Genomic DNA, 9,057 nt, shown 5'->3' with positions numbered 1-9,057 from the left:
AAGAAATCGCTTTTGGGGGGCCATATGGGACGCCGGGGGGGATCGAACCGCTGTCCATCCTAGGTCAGCCACGTGCAAGGCAAACGCCTTACCTACCACTGCGCTATCTCTCCGGCCCATTACTTTATATTGTTTATTAAAATAATAGGTAGGGGGCCGGAGTAATAGCACAGCAGTAAGGCATTTGCCTTGCACGCCGCCAACACAGGACCAACCCTGGTTCAAATCCCGACGTCCCATATGGTCACCCGAGTCTGCCAGGAGCAACTTCTGAGCACAGAGGCAGGAATAACCCTTGAGTGCTGCCAGGTGTGACCCAAAATCAAAACAAATAAAAAAATAATAAGGTAGATGGAAAACTTAAATCAATGCAGGTCAATTTGAATTTGATCTCTCTCTCTCCATAATGTTACTAACATCAGTGTCTAAGGGTTTACTGGGCTGTGGCTGGTGCTAATTGAGTTTTCCATGTTACTGTTTAGATTCACTGAGCTTGGAAGATTACTCTGGAATTTTACTATCAGGTTTCCCAGGATACTACTGGGCTGACACTACTATAAAGATATTGAGATGCCCACAATTTATAGATCTGAAATAAATTAGGTAGTTTGGAAGTTTGATAAGGTTAAGTCGCCAAGTTGGGCCATTTCTGAGACAAGCAGGTTTTGTAGAGTCAACAGGAAGAAGAAACTGAGCTGGACTTTGGTTGTTTTACAGACTTGCATTTACTTTGCGTTGTATTTTATTTTGGGGTGAGCCCACAGTCAGGGTTGCTTCTGGTTCGACTCAGGCTCACTTCTGACCATGTGGCATTTGGGAATCGAAGCAGGTCTCCCACTTACAAAGCAGATGCTTAGGTGCTGGAGCGGTGGCGCAAACGGTAGGGCATTTGCCTTGCATGCAGATAGCCTAGGATAGACCACGGTATGATCCCCCAGCATCCCATATGGTCCCCCAGCCAGAAGCAATTTCTGAGCGCATAGCCAGGAGTAATCCCTGAGCATCACCAGGTGTGGCCCAAAAACAAACAAACAAAAAAACAAATAACAAAGCAGATGCTCATTTTTTATTTTTTTGTATTTGGGTCACACTCGGCAGTGCTCAAGGGTTACTCCTGGCTCTACACTCAGAAATTGCTCCTGGCAGGCTCAGGAGACCATATGGGATGCTAGGATTCGAACCTCCATGCTATATCTCCGGCCCCATTTTATTGTTTTCTGCCTCCAGCCATTTAAGACTTTTTCTCAAGGCTTTTCTAGATGATAACAATATAGGAGAAACAGCCTGGTGTGGTCTGCTGGAACCCAGACATTGGATGGGGGGCTTTTAGGGCTACTTCTGACTAGTCCTGAGGAGTCACTCCCAGAATGTAGTGCGGAGGATTAAACCTGGGCTCCCACATGCAAAACATGTGAAATAAAACAGCCCTTTAATCCAACTTTCAACACAGGAAAGAGTTTTATTTTGATAAAGCATTGAAGAGGGACCAGAGAGACAACACAGGCAGTAAGGGATTTGTCTTGTCTGTGGCTACATTGGTCCATGAAATGTGGTTCAATCCCTTGACACCACTTATGGTCCCCTGAGCATCGCTAAGAGGTTACTCTTTTGCACAGAACCAGGAATAGCCATTGAGCATCACTAGGTATAGTTTAAAGAGGAAGTAGAAGAGGGAAGGGAGGAGGAGAAAAGAGAGAAGAAGAAAAGAAAGGAGAACAAAAGACATTGAAGTGTTTGCAGGGTGATGTTTTTTTGGGGAACCACCCAAGCAGTGCTGTGTGTTTTGGCAGGGTGGGAGTGGTGCCCATGGTCCACTGTCAGCAGTATCAGCCCAAAAACCCAGATAATTCTTTCTCTGCTTAGGCCAAACAGATCTGGGGGCACTCAGTGTCCAATCAGCTGTACTTCAGAAGGTCACGGTAGTGCTAGGGATTAAACTCAGGACCTTGTGGTCTTGACCCCTGACCTTTCTCCCCACCCCATGGTATCAAACTTTTTGATTTTGGTTTGGGGCCACAACCAGCAGCACTCAGACATTACTCCTGGCTCTGCACACAGAAATCCCTCTTGGCAGGCTCAGGGGACTATAAGGGATGCCAACAATCATACCTAGTTTGGTTACCTACAAGGCAAATGACTTAACACTGTGCTATCACTCTGACCCTAGTATCAAACTTTTGATTTTAGGTTGAGCTAAAGTTTCCATCTGAAAAAAACCAGAAAACCATGAATAGGGAAGACAGAGGTGCACTAATAGTTTTTGGTTTGGGGGCAGTGCTCAGTGCTTACTCCTGGCTCTCTGCTCAAGGATCATTTTTAGAAGTTCTCAGGGGACCAATATAGGGTACCAAGAATCAAGCCAGCAAGAAACTAATCAGGTATTATCTCTCTGGACCTGCGGGTTTTTGTTTTTGTTTTTGTTTTGTTTCTTTGTGGTTTTTTTTTTTTTTTTTTTTTTTTTTTTTTTGCACTAACAGTTTTAAAGGCTAGTCATGGAGCTGCTAACAAAGAGAGGGTGCTTCGATATGTAATGGAAAACTACTCAGCTAAAGCAAATGTTTTTTTTTTTGGTTTTTTTTTTTTGGTTTTTGGGCCACACCCTGTGATGCTCAGGGGTTACTCCTGGCTATGTGCTCAGAAGTTGCTCCTGGCTTCTTAGGGGACCATATGGTACGCCAGGGGATCGAACTGCGGTCCGTCCTAGGCTAGCGCAGGCAAGGCAGGCACCTTACCTCCAGCGCCACCGCCCGGCCCCAAAGCAAATGTTTTTTAAGATCAAATCTTACCATTTGTGACATGATGAATCTGGAGATTACACTAAATCAAACAGAGAAAGGCAAACAATGCATGGTTTTATTCACATGTAAGATAAAGAAAAAAAAAATGCACATCCAAAACAACAAAAGCAAAGTCCCTGGCTTCTGAGCACAGACGGGTGGTTTGCTGGCTGGAACGAAGAATGAGAGGAGACGTGGATGAATCAGGAACGGGGTCATTTGGGCAGTGGTGACCAGACATGAGAATTTGGGTAGCCAATCTGATGTCGTTTACACAGATGCAGCAACATAAAGGCTTGTGGCCGGTACTTGGGTTCTGTTCTAAAACAACGTCATCTCCATAAAGATAAATATGTTGTCCTGAGTGAGATCAAAGTTGCCTTCTGCTCAGATGCTCTCTAGTCTGGCTTGTTTAAGATGCTAGTTACTGAGTAAAGTTGGGAGGAGGACAAGTTCCAAATGGGTGGGGGTCTGGAGGCCAGATAGTCGTTGAGAGGCTCTTCTCTAGAAATGAGGCAACCAGGCAATGTGGGCTGAGACTCTTCCTGAGATCAATCTGGCAAGAATTAATGACTGCTGAGAGGTTGAGGGGAGGCAAGGTGGATTAGTCATTGAGGTTCCTAAAGTTTCCAGCCAAGAGACTGGATGCAGGGGACTTGATGGATAGTAAAGTTGCTCTTACAGCAAAGCCTGTATCCGGGGGAGGCCTCCCACTTGGGAGATGAGGCCGCATCTTTGCAAGTCTCCACTCAAGTTCTCTCGAGCCAATGGCTTCGGCGCCAATCACTGAGTCATACCAAGAATCAATCTCATTACTTACATTTAGCCTTTTTTTTTTTTTCTAGAATCCATCATTTAGCCAACTTCTCTGTCTTCCATGTACTCTGTACTGGGCTAGGGGACAACAGAGAGGAATTAACAGGATGCATGGCCAGCTCTCAAGTTGCACATGACCTATCTGCTCCAACTAAATACTGGGGGACCCTGATTTCAATGCTCTCATCCCCTTTTTAACTCCCTTTTGCCATGGCTTAAATATTAAAAAAGAAAAAGACCAAAGTGCTGGATAAATTGGGTATGTACCAGCTTAAGTACATGACCTTATTTCATTTGACTATATTCCATTTTGCTTTATGTCCTGAAAAATTCAGGCTTTTATGGCCGCGTGGCCCAGAAATTTGATTGCTATCCAAATTTGCACTTTCTAAATGTAATAGACCCTCCAAATCCATCTAAAAATCACTGGCACAAAATGTACCCAAACAGGCCCATACAATTGTGCCCTTTGTTTCTGTCTCTCTTAATGCACATATGATTCATACCATTTAGACTTTGTCCAGGTTGATCATATATATTCCCTCAAGGCTGGTTCTAAGACCTCTAATAGATAAAAAAAAATTAGAAATAGCTCTTTTCAGAAGTCTACAACCTAGAGAAATAGATGCAATTATAGACATGTGATAGGAAATAAACTTTGGAGTAATATAATAAAAGAATCTATAAAAAATAAAAACCTGCCACATCTGCCACCTTTTAAAATTTTTTATTTATATCTTCTAAATAGGGACTCCATCTTTTTTTCATAGAACCTTGGAATATGGATCACTTTGTTTAGCCTCATATTTCCATGTCTTCCTACAAATTGAGAGGAAAGAAAAGGAAAAAGAAAAGTGGTGGAACCCAGGGGCCAAGAGGTCTCAGGTGCATTGAGTGGGAAAAAAATAATTGGTCAGAACTAAATACCCAAAGCCAAAGTCAGTGACAATAGAATCAAGAGACCCAAACTACAACAAGCTAAACACAAAATGGACCTGTTACACTGGTTGACTAGGGGGCTAACGGTGGAAGTATGGGATGCATGCTGGAAACTCTGGTGGAGGGAGATCAACACTGGTGGTGGTGGTGGTGGAAATGGCCCTAATTCACTGTCACTATATGCCTGAAATACAACTCTGAAGAACTTCTAATTCACAATGGTCTCAATACAAAAATTTCTTTCTTTTTTTCTTTTTTTTTTTTGTTTTTTTGGGCCACACCCGGCGATGCTCAGGGGTTACTCCTGGCTGTCTGCTCAGAAATAGCTCCTGGCAGGCATGGGGGACCATATGGGACACCGGGATTCGAACCAACCACCTTTGGTCCTGGATCGGCTGCTTGCAAGGCAAACACCGCTGTGCTATCTCTGGGCCCAATAAAACAATTTCTAAAAAAGAAAAGAATATATGGGCTGGAGAGATAGTACAGTAGGTAGGATGCTTGCCTTGCATACTGCTGAACCTGGGATTTGAACCTCTCAGTACCTCATGTAGTCCCTCAGATGGTCTGGCCAGGAGTGATCCCTGAGCACAGAAACGAGAGTAATCTCTGAAAATCTCAGGTTGTGGCAAAGAAAGAGAAAAAAAGACACAAAGTATAAATATCTACAATCATGACATATTTACATTTTTTTTGTAGCTATGGGAAGTCACACCCAGTAACATAGGGTTGGAGGTGCTCTAGGGGTGCCTGACTGGGTCTAGAGTCTTACACTCATGCTTGCAAGGAACCTGCTCTACCACCTGTCAGGTTGGGGCTCTCAAGCAGCCAAATCAGACTCTTGGATTTAGTCAACCTTCTTGGAGTGTGGATTTGGCAGGAGGCATCTTTCTAGCACTGCAGCTTTTTCAAGGCTGGGGATAAGGTCAGCAAGTTCACAAATGCTGGGGGTTGTGGCAATGGACAGATTCCCAACAGGGTGGTGGGTTAGTCGATGGCTCTTCTGTTGGGTGACCAGATAGAGCTCTCCAGGATCCCACATTCAGCTAGGCCTGATGTCAAAGGAGCCACCTTGAGAAGGAAGGTCACAGGCCAACGTCGCAGAGTGACTATGAACTCCTCATGACAAGCAAATGTGGGTGCAACTCTGGGGAGCTGCAGCTACAGGGAGGGGGCCAGCAGCCAGACAACTGGGCTAGATTTATATTGTTTTGTTTGGGGCTTAAACCCTGCAATGTTCAGGGGGTTTCTCCTGACACTGCACTCAGGAGTTATCCTGTGGGTGCTTGAGGGTCCATATGGAACTGAACCCACATCACCACAGAATTGAACCCACATCATCTGCAAGTGCCCTGCTCACTGTGCGAGATAGCTTTAACTCTAGTTAAAGACTAAGGTTTTTTGGTTGTTGTGTTTTAGTGAATTTTGAAAGTCTGGCAATACTTCAAATGCATGGAGAGTGGGGGGTGCACTCACACACACATACCAGAAAAGCTTCCAGCTTGGACAGAACTACTGCAATCTGCAGCTACTCTGGAAGGAAAAACATTTCATTTGGATGAAGTTGAAAAAAAAACACATAACTTTCTAGTCACAGCTAATAACTAATTTCACTAGAAGAAGCAAAGGAACAAAAGAATTTGTACAAACTGAAAATGGATTTGATGCATTGTCAATGGTATCCTTAAGAGTGGAGGAAAGGTCAGAGGCTTCCAGGGAACAGCTGGAAGATAAGTTAACAGTCAGCAGGTGGAAGATTCTGAAGGGCCAGGGAGAGTGGTGGTCTGCCCACTTCTTGTGAGGTTGGAGAGGTGAACATCTTCTTTTGTTGTTGTTGTTGATTTGGGATCACATTCAGCTGTGCTCAGGGCTTACTCCTGTCTCTGTGGTCAGGAATCATTTCTGGTGGAGCCTAGGAAACCATATGGGATGGCAGGGATAGAACTCAGGTCAGTGGCATGTAAGGCAAGTGCTCTACCTACTATACTGTCACTCCAGTCCAAGAATGCCCTATTTCAACACTGGTTTTGGATAGCACAGCTCTCTTCTTTTTACATTGTTATATTCCCAAGTCCTTAATCAATAGGAATTCTTTCTTTACAGAGTATGAAATGTATCTTTGAAGAGGCTGGGTGCTTTTTTGTGCTTTTTGTGTATATTGTGTATGTCCATGATTTTAATTAATCCTCATGAAATTGTATTCTCTTATTTACGGACCCACTGCTAAATTTACTGATCTAATCACATGGCTTTGTGATAGGGATGCTTCAAGTTTTACTAATTCAACCCTTCCAGTGATGAACCCCAGTTTGCAGTCTACCTCCTAAAGGCCTCTCACAAGGGGACAAAGAGTTGAGGGACACATTTCTGGGGGAGTTCGGGGATCCAAGATTGACTCTGCCCTCTCTGCTCTCTGTAAGGCTGGATAAATTTTGTGATCAAATATACTAGTTCAGAACTCATTAGATATTTGTAAATAATGTGTACAGAAAATACTGAGCCACAGAAACCTATGATGACATAGTTAAGGTCAAATAAACAGAGAGTTTCAATATTCAGAACCAAGTTATCTATTTCAGTTGTAAGACATTTTGCACTGGGAATGTAATCCATTGATTATTCATGGGGGTTTTCTTTCTGGCTCTCATAACAATCATTCTTGTTATTTTTGCTGAATTTATTCCAAAGTTCTATTGTCTGTTGGTCTATTTTGAGGACTTTTTCCATGTTCTGTTCATTTAGTTTAAGACTTTTCCAACTTCTACTGTTGTCTGAAGATATTATACAGCTCATCTTCCAACACACTGATTCTGTCCTCAGCAGTGGTTTACTCTGCTGATAGAGCCTTTTAGAGAGTTTTGCATTTTGCCTACCACGTTTTTCAGTTCAGTCATTTCTGTTTGAAGTTTTCTCATTTCTACTCTCATATCCTCTTGAGTATGGCTGTCTCTTAAACTGGCTGTCTCTTCCATGGTTTCTTTGAGTTCCTTGAACATTCTAAAAATTTCTTCTCTGTTATAAACCTCTGTTTATAAAAAGATAGAAAATCAACATATTTATCTACTTCTGTTTTTTTGTTTTGTTTGGGGATCATACCTGGCATGTTCAGGGGTTACTCCTGACTCTGTGCTCAGGAATTACTCTTGGTAAGGCTCAGGAGACCATATGGGATGCTGGGAATTAAACTGGGATTGGCCAGATGCAAGGCTAACACCCTACCCACTGTGCTATCACTCCAGCCCTTCCATGTCTGTTTGTATTATTCAACTTTCTCCTGATTCCAAAATCTTTCCCAGTTTATTGCTATGTTACAGCATAGTATATCTTCAATACTGAACCTAGATAAACTTTTTGGTGTCCAGTGAGTTAATTAACCCCACTCCTCACACACACTAGCCTTTTTGTTTGGGGTTTTGATTTGATTTGGTTTAGATTTTGAGCCACTCCTGGAACTGCTCAGTATTTATTCTTGGCTCTGCTTTTAAGAATCATTCCTGGCAGAGCTCAAGGAACTATATGGGGTGTTGGGAATTGAACTCAAGTCATTCATGTACAAGGCAAGTGCCTTACCCATTGTACCATTCTACAGCCCAAATCACATGATTGATTTTATCTTTGCTCTACAAGAACGAAGAGTAGTAGGAGAAGATGGGGCTCCTGCCAACAAAACTCAAACCTACTCATAAGCATCCCAGAGTCTGGGATTTGTTTCCTAAGAATAAGAACAAAGCAGAGAACAACAGACAACCCTTGCTGGGGTCTCTCTAATAAAACTGTATGTTTAAGGGCCGAAGCAGTGGTGCAGCAATACGGCATTTGCCTTTTATACTTTAACCTAGGACGAACTGCAATTCTATCCCCCAGCACCCCATATGGTCCCTCAAGCCAGGAGCTATTTCTGAGCGCATAGCCAGGAGTAACCTCTGAGCATCACCAGGTGTGACCCAAAAACCAAAACAAAAAAAAAACAAAAAAAAAAAAAAAAGAAAAGAAAAGAAAAGAAAAGAAAACTATGTATAAATCATACTTGATGTTGAAGAATTCTTTAAAGCCTGGTCTCTGACCAATGTGGGCCCCACAGAATGCCACACCTCACTTTCCAGTGAAAATCTCACCCAAGAGAAACTTCATAGTTGTAACTTGATGAAATATTTCTAAAGAAATTAAAAAGCAATAAAGATGATAAGCAAAGTCAAAAGACAATGACAAACTAGAGAAACTATTTTCAACTCCTTTCATTTCCTTCATATAAAAAGTTCCTGCCAGAGGCTGGAGCAATAGCACAGTTGTAGGGTGTTTGTCTTACACGCAGCCAACTTAGGACAGATCTGGATTTGATCCCTGGCATCCCATATGGTCCCCCACACCTGCTAGGGGCAATTTCTGAGCACAGAGCCAGGAGTAACCTCTAAGTTCTGCCAGGTGTAATTCAAAAACAAACAAAAAAAGTTCTTGCCAATGGAGTTGGAGAGATAATACAGTGGGTAGGGCACTTGCCTTATACACAGTTGACAAAGGTTTGATC

This window comes from Suncus etruscus, chromosome 12 (assembly GCF_024139225.1).
Source record: "Suncus etruscus isolate mSunEtr1 chromosome 12, mSunEtr1.pri.cur, whole genome shotgun sequence".
Lineage (NCBI taxonomy): Eukaryota > Metazoa > Chordata > Mammalia > Eulipotyphla > Soricidae > Suncus > Suncus etruscus.
The sequence above is the reverse complement of the archived record's forward strand: the minus strand, read 5'-3'. Positions refer to the sequence as shown.